Genomic DNA, 21309 nt, shown 5'->3' with positions numbered 1-21309 from the left:
TTTTAATGTTGAACTATCTCAACTTCTGAAACTTTTATCTTTACCTCTGCTAATGTGTTTCTAATATCTATGGTTTTAGGGCATTATTCTTTATTATATTACTTTTCTTTTCCAAAACCCATTTGTCTTTTTTCTTTTCTTTTTATATATTACTAAGCTTTCATTTGCAGCAACTTAATTTATATTTATTTTTCTAACCTTGGTCTGTGTATATTTCGTTCTTGCTTATATATTTTGTATGTGAACATTATATGTTTATGACATGGCATCCTATATCAGTTTTATTTTTCTTTCTTACAAGCTCTGTCTATGGTGTTTATGTACAATTATGACATACTATACCATGTTAGTTTCTTTTACATATCTTTTTTGATCAATTATATAACAATTTACTCTTACATGAAAAACAAATAATGTAGCAATGGCTCATCAATTTTTGCGTGATCTGTGTCTTTACCAACAAAATACTTTGGTCAAAGTTAGAATAGTTCGCTTATGGAAATTGAAAGATCCCTCTCAACCTCAGATGTTGTCCAGATGGCTCATTATTAAGTACTTTTGTCCAGAACCATGTTCTGTTTGTCTTTCCTATTTCGTATTTAAAATCTTCATTCTCTTTGGTTTCTCTGCCTCTTTTTTTTCTTTGGTTCCCATATCAAGAGTTATTTTCTATTTTTTCCTTTTTCTTTTCACCTTTTTTCTCATGGGTTTCTCCGCCTTTCTATTTTCCTTTCTTTCGGTTCTTTCAGTTCTAGTATCCAAAACCTTTTCCTCTACTTATTTTCTCTTTTCCTTTTTTTTTTCTTATTATTTCTTTGCATTTTTTGGATTTCTTTGCATTTTTTGAATTTTTTTGTTTGTTTACTTTGTTTTCTCTCTTTCTATTGAAGTAGGTGTTTCTAAATGCTATAGCTTGCTTTTCAGTTGCTCTTGGTGGTGGAACTGGTGTAGTGTTCTACGCCAACATTTTCTTAGACGTCGACTTCAGATGAGTTGATTCTCTAGAGTGAGTCTCATTACCAATTTTGACTCATTCAAGGTGGGCAATTAATTAGTAGCTACAACTTCATCGATGTTACTAGGTAATTCAGTTTTGTTTTCCTAACTTTTTGTTGGTTTCCGAGGAAATATATGAAAAAAGAACAAGAATTTTGCATCATTACTCGTTATCTTTTGAAATTTCCAAGCCTTTGGGTGTTCGTATGTAGTGTTTTCACTTTTTTTTATTTTACCTTTTTAGGTAGTTAATTGATCAAGCCTTACCTAAAAGGCGGGTGATTTCAGTTTGATTTATGAGAAACGAATCCTAGCTTCTTTGTCTAATCTAGGGGAATTGTAGTTCAGATGGGTTTTCAAACTCTCTCATTAGGGTGAAGTAGTGAATATATGAAATTATATAAAGAGGTAAACTAATCTACTATGATATAACAGCAATTCTTTAGTGTATCCCATTTAATGCAGGTAAGTACTTATTTTTCATTGCTTTGATCTACAAAGTAATATAGCAAGGCATAATATTTTGCATATAATAGCTTCAATAATATACATATAATACTTCAACGAACTTCACAAATGGAGGTATGAATGAAATTGATTATTATTAAGATAAGCATGCAAGAGCCTTTTAGCCTACTTGATGGTGTCAGACTCATATATCAATTATCATAGACAAGGTTCTTTGTTTATTTGATAAGTGATCCGTGCTGCTTCTCTTTGTGGTCATAAATACCATAATGATATCAATTGTCACTATTTATGATTGTTTATCTAGAATTATGCACTCTATCAAGTTGGCAAGAAGATGCTCTATGCTTTACATAAAATTAACAATATTTAGTACTTGTTTGGTCGGACTTTTTTTCAGCTTATCTATCTCTTAAAAGCAAAAACCAAGCCAAACAGAAATTTAGAAAAGCTCTTAAAAAATAAGTAGTTTTTTTTTTAAAAAATAAAATTTTGAAAAAAAGAGCTTTAGAAAAATCTCCAGATAAGAGCTTTCTCTCATCTTTTTTTAAAAACACGTCTCTTTTTTAGAAAAGATTTTCTTTTTGTTTCAAAAATACTCTCATCTATTAAAAATAATTCTAACATTATCTGTTTTTATTTTTATATGATTTATTATTAATTATAAACTTTATGTTATATAAAAATACTTTTTATATTTTTATAAATAAAAAAATAAAATTAACTTGTTTCCATTATGAACAAAGAAATTTGTGATTAAAAGAAAATTATTTATTAAATACCCTTTTATGGTAATTTTAATCAAAATTAAAACTTATATACATTATTTTGTCAAACAACTTATTTATAAAAAAGAATTTATAAAAGTAAATTTACCAAACAGAATTAGCTTAATTTTAAAAACTATTATTTTTTATAAGAGCTTAATAATAGCTTTTAAGCTAAAAAAAAGTTAGGCCAAACAGGCTCTTAGAGTAATACTTTGAGATTATGATGATTGATTGTGTTAGTCTTATGATACGTGCTAAATGTCTATTTAAAAGAGTCTAATTTCTTTCTTTTTTATTAATCGCAACTTATAGGACTATTAGAGATGTCTTTGAAGGGCAGTCCATACTGGATGACTCTTAAGGTGATTCACATTATTGTAAATTGTAAATGTTTGATGCTTTCCTGTTTCTGACTCCTTTTCTTTACTATTGTTATTCTGTGACAGGTCATAAAAACTGTAATGCAAAAAGATGCCAACCCAAATCTTGCTCTGGCTGTTGACATATGGAGTCTGGGTTGTACCATTATTGAGATGTTTAACGATAAACCTACTTAGAATGAACTTGAAAGGGTAAGCCCATGTTCAAACTTTTATCTGATCATGCCTATGTTCAAACTTTGCTTCTTCATTTATTGTAGACTGGATTCTTCAAAATTCTGAGAATGTTTGGTATAAATGTCTATACAATGAGTTTTATACTAATGTTTACAATATTCGATTGTCAAAAAAATCACTTAAATATTGCGCTTCAGCTACGATTTTGATTTGTTGATTAATTTTATCTGTTTTTAATGCGTTCTTCAAGTTTATAATATTTAAATGTGATGGGAAAACATAACTTGAATATTGTAGTTCATTTTGGATTTTTTTTTTTAAATTTTCAAATAATTATGAAATATGTTCCTTAAGAGATCTCTATTGCATTTCAATTTGGCTTATCTTTTATATCAACCTATAGATACATTGTTAATGTTTTTATTTACTTACTGTTGAGTAATATTTGATGTTGTTGTTTTACTTTTTTGATTATTAGTTGATTGTATTTATTATTTCTTTTATTACGATATTTTATTTTTGTTTACAAGTTGTTTGTTTGGTTTTGAAAAGAGTATTGTAAGAGCGAAAGACAATTAGGTTTTAAGTTTTTATGATTCTAAGTTTTCTGCTCTTCCTTTTCTCTTGTTTGGATTTGATAAGCTTTTAAAAGTACTATAATGTTGTTCTATACTTTTTAGTTGTTAATTTGTCTCAACTTTATCATTTTTTTCTACTACTTTATAGCTTAGGTTGATTGTATAAATATTTTCAACATAATATTTATTTTTTAATACTTAAATTGTTTACAAAAAATGTGAATACTATATAATTATTAAAATATAAATATATTTCACTAAATATTATTTTATCTATATTACATGAGTGCAATGCACGGACATACTCTATTAATATTAATTAATAATACCTTTAGAGATTGGTAGATAGAAGCATATGCTTTAAACTAGAAGAAGGGGTGGGGTAAAGTAGAAAACTTATTTTGGTGATAAAACTGTCATCATGGTTCGTGGGCATTGACGAAAGAGAAAGAAAAGATGTGCCACATGAGCAGTGGTGAGGGAGCAGGATAAAGAGGGTAGAACTGCAAAGAGAGGAAGATGGGGAAGGCTAAAAACGAAAGCAAGAAAAGATGATTAAGTAAGAGAAGGCAAAAAGAAAGGGTTGGGACAAGACAAGACAAGAGCACATGCGAGTGGGAAAGCGTAGACACCACATGGCTGCCTTCCAAGACAAATACTCAATCTAACCATTAACCAACCAATAGTGGGTCCCTCTCGCCCTCCAGCCTTTTATTATTTTTTTATCATTTTTTAATTATTTCAAAAATTGAAATTTTGGATTTTTTTTATACGATCAATACATTACTTAGGCCCCGATTATTTAATACCAATCTGCAGTCGCGTGAATTATTGGGGTCTAACGAATCAAAATATCTAGATTTAGGACACGTGGAATCTTGGTACAGTTAGGGATAGAAGGATGTATTTTGTGGGGTGGGTCCAACTTCGATGGCTGAATTTACGAAAAATTGTTTTTTTTATAAGTTTAAAAGAGTTCATAATCCCCGTTACTTCACCATGACACATTAATGCAACTTATTTAATTCAAGTACAAAGTTGTGCGATGTAAAAAAAGTTAATAGATAGTTCCCACCGTTTGAATGCAATTTGATTTTATCAATCCTAATTAATAAGAGGCTTCCAAATGATAAACAAATATGGTTTGATAATAGGCAGGGTGAGTATCTGTTAAATCTGGCTACACAGACTACCTTATTTTGTAACTAGCACTAATGATGGGGCAAACTCTTCAAACAATTTTTCAATAATTTGGAAAAAGTTTTGGAATTTAAATATTCCTATGAAAGTACTCTTGTTTGCTTGGAGAGCCATGAGGGGAATTCTTCCTACTAGGGTTGCTCTTTGTAAACGGCATGTGAAAGTGGATATGCTTTGTCATTTATGTGGCAATGATCCAGAAACTAGTTTTCATTGTCTATGCAATTGTTAGTATGTTCAAGTAGTGTGATTGGCTTTGAGACGGGGATTTAGAGATATTGGGTTCCAGTTTCATAATTTATTTTAAGGATTTGTTTCCTATGTGATCAAATTGATAACGAGAATATTGAAGAAATTTTTATCTTTTATGCGCAATATGGAAATCTAGAAACTTGTTGATCTTTAAGACAAGAAGATGGAACCAAGCGAGGTCATGAATATGGGCTTGACTATGTGATAGCAATATAGGGAGGCCAATTGTTCTGCCCATAATACGCAACATATAAATGCTGTGTTGTGGACACCTTGGAGTAGACCTAATGGTCTAAAGTTGAACTCAGATGCTGCCTTATTTGTAAGGGATGGTGAAGCCATGATGGCTGCGAGTTTTGAGGTTAGAAACTCTATTGGTGGCGTGGTACTCATGGGTGCAAAAAGAATGTTACACAACTCATGTGCTTATGATGCGGAAAGAAGGGTTATTATTTGAGAGGTGCTGATGTGTCTAGAAAATAATATTATGCTTGATGAGATAGAAGTCGATAACCTCTTGGTGACTGGATGGATTTCAAGTAAAAATTTCAAAGGCGTTTTAGGTTTATTAGTAGAGGATTGTGTTGTTTTGTTAAAAGGGACGGCAACGTAAATTGTGAAGCATGTGCATAGGAAAAGCAATGTGGCGGCTCATATGGTAGCAAAGTTTGATAAGGATATGCCAACAGATCAATCTATATTGAGGGATGCTTTTGTTATACCAAACTACTTAGAGATTATGTGATAAAAGACGCCTTGTTGCTCAATTAATTAAGGGTGTGTGGGCTTAGATTGGGTTATTTTTAATGCATGATTAGCTTGGGTACTCTTTTTTCCTTATCATGATTTTTATCCCATTGGGTTTTTTCATGATAAGGTTTTTAATGGGACTCATCTTTCATGCTTTACATAATATTGTGGGTGGTTATTGCTATAGATTTATGTAAAGTCGCTCATAGTGTATTGATGTTGATGATGTAATGAAATATTCATCTTTCTTCCAAAAAAAAAGTTCATAATCCTTTTAAAAAAATTTAATTAAACACTTATTTTTTATTCTCTTTAATTAAGTCCTTATATTTTTATTTTAGATCAAATAAGCTCTTAAAACTAATAATTGACTAATTATCATTAGTTAAAATAACATTTATCATTTTGTATCCATATAACGTTCATGTGAAGGGTAAAAAGTATCACTTGGTCATGTTATCATGTCAAATAAGCATATCACATCATCATCACTTATGGTATGTCATCATGTTATATCATTATCAATTATGATATGTTAGAATACCATGTCAACACCATATGGCATAAAATGACAAATGATATTTGGACTAAGTCAATTATTAGTCATAAGAGCTTATTTGAGTTAAAATAAAAATATAATGGTTTATTTGGCTCAAAATAAAAGTATAAAGATTCAATTGAACGTAATAAATAAATAAGAACTTATTTAAATTTTTCTAAATAGTTTATTGATTTTTTTTAGATATTATGTCTTTTTCTCTTATTAAACTATATTAGTCTATGTTACTACACGTATTAATATATTTCTGGATAAGTGATACTCTCTCTTCTTATTCTTTTTGGGAATGTCTCAAATAACTTTTTTTAAATTACTTGATACTTTTTTATTTTTTGTTATTATAACTTTAGTTTTCATAATTTTGTACTTTTTCATCTTAAAAAGAATTGAAAATTTATATTATTAAAAATTTACTAACTTTAATATAAAGTACATTACAATTAATTTTTTTTTAATTTTCGTGAAAATTGAAGAATGATAAACATGTATAGGCCTAAGGAGGACTAATTTAGTTAGTAAAATTATGCAAAAATATTAAATTATACTTACTATTTCATATGAGGATATAAATGTCATTAAACATTTTTATAAATGAAGGTTTGATAATTTTTTGTTTTGGAAAAATGAACTTCTATTAGCTTGAGGAATTGAGTTTAACTACACCGTGAAACAGAAAAGAATTAATCACTAGAAGAGAAACATCAAGTAACGTAAAACTATTCTCTAGTGTTATCCCCATGTTCGCCATACAGCTTGCAACAATGTTTCCTTCACGAAAGACGTGTCTAACTTTTACGACCCACTATTTTAGAAGCAATCTCTTAATCGTTTGAATTAAATCATAATTGTGGTTGGTGATCGTCGATTCTGGATTTATAACTTTCATGATTTCGCTATTCTCAACTTTCAAGTCAATCCTTCTATCCCCAAATCCCAAGCATTGTTAGACCTTTCAAAACACTCCAAAACTCAGCCCTATAAATTGAGCACGGCTCCGGACAAAGAGAGAAATTTGTGATCCAATTACCATGAGCATCTCTTAATACACCTCCGGCAGCTGCTCTGTTAAGAAATGACCGTGGAACACCATCAACATTCAAGGTAATGAAGTTTGTTGCAAGAGGTTGCCAACCTATCATTCAATCTGCCGAGACAAACGATATTTCTCTTTCAATTAGAATAGGGATTGTGTTAGTAGGCATAACATCAAGCACTAATCCCCGAATTGCACACAAACGACTTTCTGTGGTCTTCTGTATATTCTCAAAAATAGCTGAGTTTTCCCATCTCCATATCATCTAACATGAGATTTCAAAAATTAGGTTCTAGGGTGCATCAAAAGCCAAATTTATACTGTTATCGAGGTTATGAAATAGCCAATCATTCAAGGATTGAGTATTGAAGATACCTTGATGATTCTGTGGGAGAAGTTTAAACCAGACAGTAGCAGCAGCAAGACAATCTCTAAGGCAGTGCAAAATGGATTCCTCATTGACTTGGCATGTAGGACATCTCGGATCAATAGCAAAGTTTTTGCACACTCTTTCTTGATGTGTCAGAATCTTCTTATGAGAGTAAAGAAAAAGAAATGTCCTTATACGTTCCGACCACACCACTTCTAAATTAGTTTCCACATCTTGTTGCCTGGAACCGCACTTGGAAAGGACAAACCTCGTAAGACTTTGTTTGCAGATGACATAGTGAACATGCCAAATGGCCTATGGGCCCAAAAAAGTCTATCCTGCTCCATAATATTGATAGGGGGAATCGTTTCAGTCAAACGATTATATATTTTAGTAGGGAGCAAATTTACGACCCTATCTAAGTCCCACTCTCCCTCTGCAGTGACATATTCTTTAACACTACCTTTGTCAACAATTTCAACACTAATAGACTTTGTAGTATCAACTTGTAGTATATCATCGAGCAACTGATCGGTCCAGAACCATGTTGAAACCCAGTTACCTAATGCCCATATGATGTTTGGCTTAAACTGTGACCAGATTTGGCTAACAGCAGTTCAAACGTAGACGCTCCAAGTTTATGAATACTATCTGGCAAACATAAGATTTCTATGCCGTATTTGGAATGCAGCATTTTGGCCTATAAAGCATCTAGATTTATGACCTACCTCCAGCATGCTTTCCACATAAAAACTTGGTTTATCAATTTCAAATTTCTGATGTCTGGGCCACCTTCTTCCTTTAGACGACAAAGATTGCTCCAATTTATTAAGTGAACCTTTCTGACATTCACTGTTCCAACCCAAAGGAAGGCCTTACAATGAGCTTCAATTATCTTGCAAGTCTTAATTGGAAGCATAGCTGTTTGCATGACATAATATGGTGTAGACATTAACATCGACTTAACCAGTGTTGTTCTACCTACAAAAGAGAGTGAGACCGCTTTCCAATGACTAAGCTTGCTTGTGATTTTCTCTTCTAATTAAGTAAATAGATTTGCACCCTTGCGTCTATGTATAAGTGAAAACACCCATATATTTGCCTATATTTTTTGTATAAAAGAAACCTGAACTTTCAGCAATATCAGTAATCGAGGAAGTTGTTACATTTCTGGAGCAACAACTGAAGATTTTTCAATGTTGACTTTTTCTCTTGAACAAATACAAAAGTCATCCAAAACTTCCTTAATAACCTCCATTTGTTAAACGAAGGTTTCTACAGGTCATTAGCAAAAAGTAAATGAGAGAGTGGTGGGCTATTTCTACATAGCTTAACAGGTCACCATAATCCATTAGACACTGCAGCATTAATTCCATGTGATAAACATTCCATGCAAAGTATAAAAAGATACAAGGATAAAAGGATATCCTTGTCAGGCCCCCTAGATAGAACGAATGCATCAGAAATTTCCCCGTTCCATAGAATTTGAGATGTACTGTTGACCTAACCTCGAACAAGCAAATCTATAATTTGAGATGGGATATTGGCATCAATTAGAGTGCCATAAATGAATTCCCAACGCAATCTGTCATAAGCTTTTTCAAAGTCAATTTTAATCATCATCCATCCCACACGTCCCCGCTTTCTCTTAAAAGAGTGAATTACCTCTTGTGTTATGATGATATTATCAATTATTTGCCTCCCAGGTGTAAGATTTTATAAGTGTTTATGAAATCCAGAATAAGAGAGGAGAAGCAGAGAAAGTAGAAGAAAATTCTAAACAGAGTAGTGAGAAATATATTCTGGAAAATCATCACAATGTTTAATACATCCCTCAGTATTTATATGAGCAGTTTTGAATTAAAAATCTGCCCAGATCCACAAAAATAGCAACTGTTTTCAAACCAAAATGAATCGAGCCTGAACTCAGCTCACATTCATCATGAAGACTAGTGCCCAGCAACCAGATTAACAAATTGGAAAACAAACTTGGCTTAAAGCCTTACAAAAAAATACAAAACGACACCGTAACAATAAAACATAAAAGAAACTAAGTAAAACGACAAACTTCAACACCGTTTCATTAACAAACATATCAGTAAAATCAAAACAACTCTTGCTTGCTGCGTTTTAATTCCAACAGCTGCTTCAAAATATCTTTGCAACATGCCATCTGATCCTTTCTTCTACCACAACTCATAGCTTTTCATCTACCAAATAAAGATCACCTTTCTAACACACCTCCTTGATCTTTAGTTTGGTGAACACCTAAACCAGATCTTAAAAACTCAAACCTCTCACGATTAAGCCCCTTGGTAAAAATATCAGCAAGCTGATCTTCAGTTGAGCAATACTGCAATTCAACCTTATTGTTCTTCATAGCATCCCTTAAAGCATGAAACTTGACTCGAATGTGTTTGGTCTTGCCATGAAGCACTGGATTCTTTGCCATAGCAATAACAGACTGATTATCAACATTCAAAAGAATTCCTTTAGTCTGAACCACTACTAAATCTGTCAAAACTTTTTTTAACCACTGAGCTTGCTTTGCTGTTGCTGCAGTAGCTATGTACTCTACCGTAGCAGATAACTGAGCTATAATTTCTTGCTTTTTAGAATTCCATGAGAACACTACACTACCAAGAGAAAAACAATAACCACCTGTACTATTTGAATCGTCTACTGAGCCAGCCCAATCACTATCACCGTGCCCAACAACTTCAAAGCTTTCATCCTTTAAGTATCTTAAACCAAAATAAACTGTTCCTTTCACATATCTAATAATTCTTTTAACTGCCTTCAAATGATCCTGTGATGGAGACTGCATAAACCTTGAAAGAAGACAGGTTGCATACACAATGTTTGGTCTAGAAGCTGATAAGTATAATAGTGAACCTATCATGCTTCTATACAGCAGACCATTTGCATCACCAGAACCATCATTCTTGCAGAATTTAACACCAACAGTAAGTGGAGTAAGAACATACTTGCAATCACTCATTTTGAACTTTCTCAGTAATTCTCGAGCATACTTAGTCTGATCTAAACAAATTTCACCATCATTCTGCTGAACTTCCAAGCCTAGAAAATAAGACATTAATCCCAAATCTATCATTTCAAAAGCTGACATCATTTGAGCCTTAAAATTCATCAAATGCGTCTCATCTGGACCTGTTATTAACAAATCATCAACATATAAAGCAACTATCAGCTTAACAGAATCTTCAACTTTCAGAACATACAAAGTTGATTCTGTTAAACTTCTATCAAACCCCAAACTTCTGAAATGCTGGTCAATTCTGTCATACCAGGCTCGTGGAGCCTGTTTAAGGCCATACAAAGCTTTCACCAACTTACACACTTTAGTTTCTGAACCTTTCACAACATAGCCTTCTAGCTGTTTCACATAAATGTCCTCAGTCAATATGCCATTCGAGAATGCAGATTTCACATCAAGATGACTTATCTTCCACCCTTGATTAGCTGATAATGCCACAATTAATCTTATTGTATCAAGCCTGGCAACAGGTGCAAATGTTTCAAAAAAATCAATACCATAAGTCTATGTAAACCCCTTTACAACCAGCCTTGCTTTGTACTTATTTATTGTACCATATGGGTTCAACTTTGTCTTGAACACCCATTTAACACCTATAACATTCTGATCCTTTGGCCTATCAACCAAATTCCAAGTGTTGTTCTTTAAAATCATACTCATTTCAGTGTCCATTGCAGCCTTCCAATTTTCATCTGCACTGGCCTCTGCAAAACAAGTAGGTTTTGCCACAGCAACATTACATTTGCTGCAAATATCAGTCAATGATCTAGTTCCACTTACTGCTAACCTTTCATTTTCAATGTCTTTAGTCTCACTAGCTTCCTCATCAACTGACTTGCTAGATAATTCAACCAGATCAACACTTTCAGCTATATTCTTTTCAAAATTCCATTTCTACCCTTCATCAAACATCACTTCTTTGCTTATAAACAACCTTTCAAACTTCACATCCAATAGTCTATATCCCTTGGAAACATCACTATATCCCAAATGAATTACTTGTAGAGCCTTAGGATCTAATTTAGACCTTTTCTCATCAACAACCTTTGCAAATCAGACACAACCAAAAACTCTAAGATGAGACACTGTTGGTTTATAATTGTACCACAGTTCATAAGGAGTTTTTGATGCTAAGGCTTTAGTACAGGTCACATTCAAAATATAATTAGCAGTATTCACTGCTTCAGCCCAAAACCTCTTTGGTAAATCCATTTGAAACAACATACATCTACTCATCTCCAAGAGAGTTTTATTTTTTCTTTCTACTGTCCCATTCTGATGAGGACTGTAAGTCACAGTCAACTGATGCCTAACTCCCAGATTCTCCAAAAACTTCTCAAACTCTGATGAGTAAACTCAGAACCATTATCACTTCTCAAAGTTTTAATATGCAGCTCTGCAAAGTTCTCAACTAATTTTCTGAACTTAACAAACTGCTGCAAAGCATCTGATTTATGCACCAGAAAATAAACCCGACAGAATTTGGTATAGTCATCAATGAAAAATAAAAAATACTTACTATCATTCAAAGATGCTTCTTTCATAGGACCACAGAGATCTGTATGAATAAGCTCTAATTTCTGCTGAGCTTTCCACCTCCTCTCCTTAGGATAGGGCTTTCTGCACTACTTTCCATACTGACAAACATCACACAGTTTCAAATCCCTTTGTATGCCAGGTAATTCATCTACCATATTTTCTGATGCCATCTTGACAAGTGAATTGTAATTCACATGTCCAAACCTTCTGTGCCACAATTCTGACATATTCACTTCACCATAAAAGCCACTATGCTCAGTTTCCATTAAATTCAATGGATAACATCTGCTCTTCATGGCTACTGTCAAAATTTCAGCACCTGTTCTGCCAAATATAGTGCAGGCTTTACCTTTGAATAGCAACACATACTTGTTATCAGTCAACTGACCAACACTCAACAGATTTTGCTGTGCATCAGGTACAAAGTACACATAAGAAATTGATTTCAATCTTTTTGGAGTTTTCACTGTAATAGTACCTACTCCAAGTATCTTCAAAAACATACCATTGCCAATTTTCACCTTGACGTTAAAACTCTTATCAAGCTTACTAAACAGTTTCTCATTTCCTGTAATGTGGTTAGAACTACCACAATCAATCAACTAGGTATTACTTTTAGCTGAATCAACATCAACTTTAGCCATGAACAGTACTTCCTTAGACTCAGTAACTTCCTCAGCTACTGCTGCTTTGTTATCTCCTTCAACCTTTTTCACTTTGCAAACCCTCTCTACATGACCAAGCTGATTACAACCACTACACTTCACATGAGGTCGCTACTAGTAGTATTTAGGTGTATGATTGCTCTTTTTACAATGAGGACAAGAAGGATACTTGTCCTTCATTTTCCCTTGCTTATCATCACCTCCTTTACTGTACTTTGGCTTCTTAGAACTCTCACCCTTGCTTCGTCAGCCTTTGGTCTTAGTTACCAAAGCATTTTCAATAGAAACTTCACACCTGAGAGCTCTCCTTTGCTCTTGAGCAACCAAAGCACCAACTAGTTCTGTCACGACCCAGAACTCCCATCGGGCCAGTGACAACCGCCGCGACGTCTCGATAGGCATTCATTACCCCGAATGTCGATCAAAACCTTGCAAGGCTCTCGTATCAACTTTCGCATCTTCCCGATGAGCGACAATTATTAAATCTCACGTTTCATGAAATCAATAGTCGTTTCCAAATCAAAATAATAAAATATTATTTTCTGGCTCACAGGGGCATTTTCATCATTTTTCTTCGAAAATATCGAAACTTGCCAAAAACATGGTGTAAAAGATAAATATGTTCATACATACTTTAAATCAGATAACTGAAGTATAAAATTACTTTTACAGTGACACGTGGGCCCCCAACTGACCAAGAAAGTGTAGGGCTAATAACCCTTACTTTCTAGGATGCAACTCCGAGATTAATTCTCGTCTTAATCAACTATCAACAAACTGTCCTGAGCTTCAAAAATGGATAGAAAGTGGGGTGAGATTACATAATCCCAGTGAGTAAACAGATACCATCTAAACCATCTAAAGTCAAGTAAATAGAGACAAGTAAGATATTTCATTTCAGTATGTTTTTCATAACATCAATAATCAATTTACTCAAATAATCAACTTGGCTTATGTATTTCACAAAACTTGGCTCCTGCCAAAATCATTCCCGAGGATGCCTTGGCCTAAGCATCTGACCGAGTCCACCAAGGCTGTTAAATATCTTTACATCTGAAATTCTAGCCATACCTTGGCGTTGGCTGAGTCTCACTCTCACGCGGTGGTCCACGTGAAGTGCACTCAAAAAGCCTACCTCAGGAGATACCCTACGCGCCTCTACGACTGAGGTGAGAATATAAAGGAGTTTACCGTGCCCCTATAATAGGCTGGTCCACGGAACCTTGCCATTGCAGTAGCTAATCTTTATTTTATCTACCACCTGATTTATAAAATTCTTATTTGCATGACATGGCAATTTATCGCAATCAGCCTCTCAAGGCTGACTACATAGTATATATAATTTTGATACAAACACAAACTTTGCCATTCATGCTCACATATTGCTATAAGCCATATAATTTAAAACACAATTTATAACACAAGCGGGCAGTCTCCAATCACTCTATTTTCAAAACCAGTATTCAATTTTCTAGAAAATCTATAAAATCATTTTATAAAATCACAATTTCTCCTAAAACACAGTAATTTACCATTGAAACCCATTTTTCATAAAATCATACAATTGTATAAAACTACTCTAGATAATTAAGATGATAATAAGTTCACTCACAGTTTTCGAAAACTAAATTCGGGTACTCCAACTATTACTCCTCGAGTGCGATTTCTTTGCCCTTGCTAGAGGATTCGCCACCTTGACAAATTGCACAATTAAGAGGTTTACTACTTTGGTACTAAACCAAAAAAAACTAATTTATACTACTAATGCATGGTATGAAGTGCAAAATGTCTAAATTTTGCCTAAACGTGGTGTTAGCCTATTTCGGTCTTTTACCCGATAAATCGATATACGCGTCCGTTTAAACTCCAAATTATTTTTTTTTAGTTTCTATACCTCAATTGCACCCAAATTGACTTAATGTCTCTCAGTGTGGTGCAAATTATCAGTCCTGACAACAAATTACGAAAATACCCCTAGTGGGTAAAAATTCGTATTTTTGCTCTGAAAATTCTTATTATTTTTCTAGGCTCATAATTCATCATTATTCATCATAATTCCTCAAATAAACATCAAGATAAGCAGCCAATATTTCCTTTGAAAATTTGGCATAATGGATTTCAATGGGAGAAAATTATTTCTCTAGCTTATTTTTGCTATATTTCAATATAACCTAACTAAAATCACTTAATTCAATTAAAATCAACCAAAACTCAAGCTCAAAATTTCATCCATGGAGGTTTGGCCAGCATGGGTGTCCATCCCCACTTTCTAATTTTGCATGGAAATGAGAAAAAATGCATGGGTAGTGAAAATCACAAGGAAAATCAATGAAATTTACCTTTTTAATGCTTGATTTCTTGATTTCTCTTGATTTTCCCCAAATTTTTCAGCTAGGGTTCTTATTTCTTTTCCTCCTTTTCTCTCCTGGTTTGGATGGCTTGAAGAAGATGAGAATTCTGGAAATTTTGACCTTTTTAAAGGCTAAAATAATATAATATTATTTTATTCATTTTTTTAATGTTTTATTAATTGTTTAAATTCTAGCCATCCATATGTTTCCAAATTTTCAGCATACACTTGTCCCACATATCCATAGCTTAGATAAAATTCTCAGACTTATCCAAAGTCTTGGTGGAGTAATTTTTGAAATTTACACTTTTGCCCCCGTAAAAGTCAAAAATTACATTTTTACCCCAAAAATTGAAAAATTGCCCATAGACATATTTTTCATCCCTTATACTCATACCATTTTCCAATTTGTCAAATTTGATCTAAATTCTCTCAAAATCTCAAATTTTATCCACGGGTGGTAAAATTACGATTTTGCCCTTACACTCCAAAAATCACCGGAATTAAACTTTTTCACTGCAAAACCCTTAAGTTATACTTCAATAAGTCTAATATAATCAATCTTAATCAAACGGGATTAAAAAATCTTCTTTTTTTTTTATAAAAAATTTCATATTCGTCTTTAGGTGGTAAATTATCATTTTACCCTTAGAATACTTAAAGTCCGGATTAACTCCAAATCGGATCTCAAACTCTGAATCCTCATTTTGAATAAATGCATGGGTTTTAGTTTTCTCAAATTCATCATTGATTCTCTATTTAAATTAGTTCAAAACTTATTTAACTGAACCGTACCATTTGGGGCAATACAGTCATTTAACTTATTTTTTGGGGCAATTCAATATACAAACATGCTATCCAAAGCATGTGAATGATATATCACAAATAATTTAGGGTCGGGTGTTACAAGTTCATTAACAGAAATTTTAGTTAAATCTTTAGAATCTTCTAGAGAAGAGATTTTAGCTTCAAATCTCTCTGGAATACTAACCAAAATCTTGTTCATTACTCTCTTATCACTCACATCTTCTCCTAATTGCCTTAACTCATTTACTAACCTCAACAATTTATCAGTATAATCCTGAATGCTATCTTCTTCCTTCATCTTCATAAGCTTAAACTGCGTAGACAAATTCAACACTTGCATTGTCCTAGTTCGATCACTACCCTAGTATTCCTCTTTCAAACTATCCCAAACAACCTTAGGATCCTCATAATTCATGATTTTTGCAAAAATAGATTCCGAAACAGCAGACTGTAAATAGATTAATGCTTTATACCTCTTAGCTACATCTTCATTGTGTTGTTTGATCTGTGCCAAAGTAGGATTTGCATGCCTCATCACAGGAGCTTCACCAGACTCAATTGACTCCCACAAATCAAATGCCTTCAGGTATGTTCGCATCTTCACAGCCCAAAAGGGATAATTCACTCCAAAAAAAATAGGAGGTGAACCAGCACTGAAACCAGTGGTTGCCATTTAGATTTGAGGAAGATACACTCAAGAATGAACAATCAAATTACAAGTCCCTTAAGAATAAGAGCTCTGATACCATGTAAGATTTTATAAGTGTTTATGAAATCCAGAATAAAAGAGGAGAAGCAGAGAAAGTAGAAGAAAATTCTAAACAGAGTAGTGAGAAATATATTCTGGGAAATCATCACAATGTTTAATACATCCCTTAGTATTTATATGAGCAGTTTTGAATTCAAAATCTGCCCAGATCCACAAAAATAGCAACGGTTTTCAAACCAAAATGAATCAAGCCTGAACTCAGCTTACATTCATCATGAAGACCAGTGCCCAACAACCAGATTAACAAATTGGAAAACAAACTTGGCTTAAAGCCTTACAAAAAAATACAAAACGACACCGTAACAATAAAACATAAAAAAAACTAAGCAAAACGATAAACTTCAACACTGTTTCATTAACAAACATATCAGTACAATCAAAACAACTCCTGCTTGCTGCGTTTTAATTCCAACAGCTGCTTCAAAATATCTTTGCAACCTGCCATCTGATCCTTTCTTCTACCACAATTCACAGCTTTTCATCTACCAAATAAAGATCACCTTTCTAACACCAGGGATAAAACTGGATTAGTTCTATGTAGTGAGGAAACTCATGAGAGGTTTAAATATGTTAGTAACAACTTTCATCAACACTTTAAAAACCATTGAAAAAAGACTTTTAGGTCTAAACTGATTTATTAACATTGGAGCCTTAATCTTGGGAATCAAGACTATTAGAGATTTACAAAATCTGGATTAATTTCTGCTCCCTTAAAAACGACTTTCACAAACTGCACTCTGTTTTTGCCCACCACTTGGCACTGGGGCTAAAAGAAAAGAGTTGGAAAACCATTAATACTTGGTGCTTTCAAAGTTTTCATTTCAAATAAAGCTTTTTTAACCTCATTCTCATCCACTGGTTTTATAAGGTTATTCAATGACGAATCATCTAATCTGGGAAAGACTCTTTTTATGGGAAAAAGAGGAAGGCTGTTATCCTCTTTGGAATACAAAAGTTTGAAAAAGTTAATAGCTTGGTGCTTCAGAAGTTCCTGATCTGCTTACCAATCTCCATTTGATAATCGAAACCAGTACTGATCGTGAGCTTACTTCTCCTATTAGTGGCTATGATGTGAAAATAACTAGTATTTCTGTCACCAAAAGTAATCTAGTTTGATTTGGCTTGCTGCATCTAGAATAATTCTTCTTATTATAGGATAGTTTCATATTCTAAATGCAACTCTTCCTCTAATTTAATAAGGAAAATGGATCATCTGATTTCAAGAGATTTTTCAATCCCACTTAAACGTGCCAAGAGTCACTTTTTTCAATATAATATAGTCCTAAAGACTGTTATGTTCCACTCTTTGGCTTTAGCTGCAAACATAGCCATGGCACAGTGAACACTTGACGAACCTTCCTAAGCGCTTTCAACAAAATTCTTGAAATCTCCATGGGTTAACTAAGCATCCTGAAACTGAAAAGACAACTTGATGGAAAGGAATAACTGCCATGAAGTTTAACTAATAACGGCCTGTGATCAAAACTAATCCTTAGCAAATGGTGGATGAATGGTTCTAGATATTTAAGCCTCAATTTCCAATTATATAAGCATTTATCCAACCTTTTAGAGACCAACCCCCGATTCTAGGCAAATTTAGGGCCCTTAAAACCAAGGTCAAGCAAGCCAACATTATTAATAAACTGTTGAAATAAAGTACAAGGTTTGCTACCTCGTGGAACTCCCCCAAATTTCTCATGACTGTATAAAAAAGAATTGAAATCGCCCACTAAGAGCCAAGGTCCAATGATAATGGTTGCAAACGAATTCAACTCTTCCCATATCATGCATATGATAGTAGGTGAGGGATTACCATAACTTGTAGAGAAAAACCAAAATTCACACTGCTTGTCTTCAATGGTTATATGGACACATTGATTATGATTCTTCATAATTGTTAGCTTCACTTCGACCTTCCACAAACACCATATTCCCCCTGAGAAGCCCACTGACTTTACACGGTGTGAGTAATCAAAGCCTATTTTCTTAATAATTTTATTAGTTGACCTCTTACTTGTGCGTGGCTCCAATAAAATCAGCATATTTATTGAATGAGACTTTACCATATCCTTCACCACCTTGATGAAATTTTTATCACTTTCCCCTCGGCAATTCCAAGTGCATAATTTGATTGTCATGATCAATAGAAAATTAGTAAACATAAATATAAAACAAGTTCGTTATACTGACCTGTTGTCTCCATTTGACATGGGTGCCTCATTCATACCAAAAGCTGGTTCCTCATTAACTAATACTGGTCCAATATTCACCTCAGTTCTAATGAGACAAGAGGCATCCTCTCCCATTAATGTTGCAACCTGACGACTTGGCTTAGAAGAAGTCAATATTTTTCCTCTTGCCTTTTTCTTTAATGAAAAACGACTCAATTTTACAATACTTTTCCCGTCAGTGGGCTTTTCTTCCCATCTTGATAAATGCACACCACCCCGTCATTCTGTTGATTGTATTGTTTACGTTGTTCTATTAAAATGCTTGGCCTCAGATGATGAGTTGGAACATTGACCACCGAATTTTTTGCGAGCTCTAACGTGGTTGTTAAATGAATGACACCTCGAAAGGTCCACTTCCATGTTACTATCATGCTTCTGGTTGACTTTAACATTCTTCAGTGCTTCATTATTTTTTTGTGGGGACAGCTGCTGCTCAATAGAACTTCTTGCCTTTTTTTTGTCTTTCTCAATCTCGTTTTCTTCTTTATTATCAACCACATTGCCAATGTCTACAGTCACTTTATTAACGACAGGATTACCTTGGACTACTTTTTTGCCAACACTAATCAGTTCTTTGTGACTAGCGATGACATTTGTAGTTGTTTCTTTTGACAACTTATCACTTAATCTTTCCTCGATGGTTGAGTCATTCTGACCTTCATTAGTAGTATCATGAAGCATTTCCTCCAAAATACTAAATCTGAAGCCTTTGTGTTCAACACAGTTTATGGTAGCTGTCACCCTCTTGTTGATTTGCAAATCATTTGCTCTCTGTTTCTCTTAGAAGCAATCATCCAAGGTCCATATATAGACTCCTCGGTCTCTGTTGCTTGGTTAGATTCTTGAGAATACTTTTTTGATTTCGGACTTGTAAATTGTTTGGTACAAACCTCCATGGTATGCCTGTACATGCCACAGTTGAAACAGATTCCAAGTAATCAGTCATACTCAATTTGCTGTAGTTTGTCATTTAAGTAAAAACTCTATAGTAAAGGCTTTGAAAGATCTAACTCTACAGTCACATGAGGAAATTCACCTCGTTTACCAGTAGTGGGATTATAATCAATTTTGAGCATTCTCCCAATTAAAGAAACTACTTTACGAAGGATAACTTTGTGGTATATATGTAATGGCATTCCCGAAGATCGAACCCATGCCGCCATGGTTGAGATGTTATGCATGTCATGGGAATACGTTGGTGTCCAGAGATGCACCATTAAGTAGTGCCCTAAACCATCCACGAGCCATTTACTAGTGCTCTTAGAGAGTCATCCCTTTTTTGGAATCTAATCAGGTAGTTGTTTTTATCTAGATCTACGATATTGTATTTACCCGTAGGTTTCCAAAACAGAATAATCTTCTCACTTAGGGTTTTATATGACAATGGTCGACCCAACAGTCTCACCATGACAGATTGTTGCCACTTCTTTGCCAATACTTTTTGTGTTCAATCCAAAGCTGTGACTGAGGGAATGCCATCGATCGAACCAAAATGGACTTTGTCATTTGATTCAAAATCCTCAAACCTCTTCCGCCATGTTCGTATCATCTTCATCCATTGATTCATCCTCATTATCGGAGTCTACATTAGGATTTGTCTTTTCTCCTTTAGAGTTAATTAGAACATCTTTAAAAGAAGGGTTGCTATGAATAACCATCTGGTCACCAAATATTGAAACCTCATCATTATCTGTCATCAGGGATGGTAGGATTAGGGTTTTTTTGCAAGATAGTTGTTGGTGCAAGTGCTGTTGATGTAGGCACCATCATTCTTCTTTTTTCACAAAAATTTTTAATTCAAGGACTTATTTAAGATTTGATAAATTTTTATTTAATTTAATTTTTCAAATTTTCATACAAACTTAAAAAGAACCACTCATTCCTATAATTAAGTAACTTCTTTCTCTTTCACTTTATTTTTCTCATTTATTTTTAGTTTCCTTTCACTTATTTTTTTTCCACTCACATGGTGGATGCGGCTAATTAAATCTAGTTAATTTAAAAGTCCAAATTATCATCATTATACCTAGCATAGTTATCAGAAACATTCAAAAAAATGCCCCAAAAAAGTATTAGGTTGTTGACTCAATGGTTCAATCCTTGGGTCAACGGTTCAATGAAATATTTAATTTTTTTGTTTTAATATATAATAATGATATATTTAAATGATAAATGTTTTAAGAATATGCACAAATATAAGAGTGCTTTTCATAAATGGGCCTCAGGCATAAGGTGTTTTTGAGAATGGTCATCTTTATAATTTTAACTGTTTTTAGTCAAGAGCAAAAAAAATGGACAAAATTGTCCTTAATGAAACTGACCCATTCGCTAGGCTCCGCGCCTAAACCCGAAACCTA

Source organism: Theobroma cacao, chromosome 5 (genome assembly GCF_000208745.1).
Source record: "Theobroma cacao cultivar B97-61/B2 chromosome 5, Criollo_cocoa_genome_V2, whole genome shotgun sequence".
Classification (NCBI taxonomy): domain Eukaryota; kingdom Viridiplantae; phylum Streptophyta; class Magnoliopsida; order Malvales; family Malvaceae; genus Theobroma; species Theobroma cacao.
Note: the sequence above shows the minus strand (reverse complement) of the source record.